The sequence below is a fragment of the Mustela nigripes genome, chromosome 3 (assembly GCF_022355385.1).
Source record: "Mustela nigripes isolate SB6536 chromosome 3, MUSNIG.SB6536, whole genome shotgun sequence".
Taxonomy (NCBI): Eukaryota; Metazoa; Chordata; class Mammalia; order Carnivora; family Mustelidae; genus Mustela; species Mustela nigripes.
Window position 1 is genome coordinate 167,894,252 of NC_081559.1, and position 580 is coordinate 167,894,831.

At 48.1% G+C, this 580-nt stretch overlaps 1 pseudogene; it reads right to left on the reverse strand.

Moving 5' to 3' along the window:
• Nucleotides 1–332, reverse strand: LOC132013237 (large ribosomal subunit protein P1-like; annotated as a pseudogene).
• Nucleotides 333–580: the final 248 nt, after the last annotated feature.

Genomic DNA, 580 nt, shown 5'->3' on the forward strand with positions numbered 1-580 from the left:
TTAGTCCGAAAGTCCAAAGCCAGTGTCATCATCAGACTCCCCTGATTCTTCTTTCTTTGCTTCCACCTCCTACTCATCAGCAGGGTGGGAAAGCAGCCATGGTAGATGGAGCACAACCTCCTGCTGGGGCAGGTCCAACAGCCTCTACCTTGCAGACAAGGCTCTTGATGAGACACTGGTCAGAGCCCTTGCAAACAAGCCCCACCAAGAAGGTTCAACATTTACACCGCTTATTTCATGAGGGCATTGATCTTCTCCTCTGTGACTGTCACTTCATGGTCACGCAGGACATGGGCCGAGTAGATGTAGGCGAGCTCTGAGACTGAAGCCATGGTGTGGGCAAGGGCCGAGTGGGTGCTGCCTGGCAAGACGCCAGTCGTGGATGAAGTGAGGGCCTCACCCAAAGGTGGCCTAAGCTTCCTCCAGACAACAAAGCACCTTATTTAACCCAGTCTCTTATGTGTCCAAAGAACTGATTTCGTGAACCATTCTTCTTAATAAAAAAAATCATTTATCACCATGAGTTTATTACTCATTTCACATGTAGGAATCTTGACACATCTGTTAAATTTTAACTCCT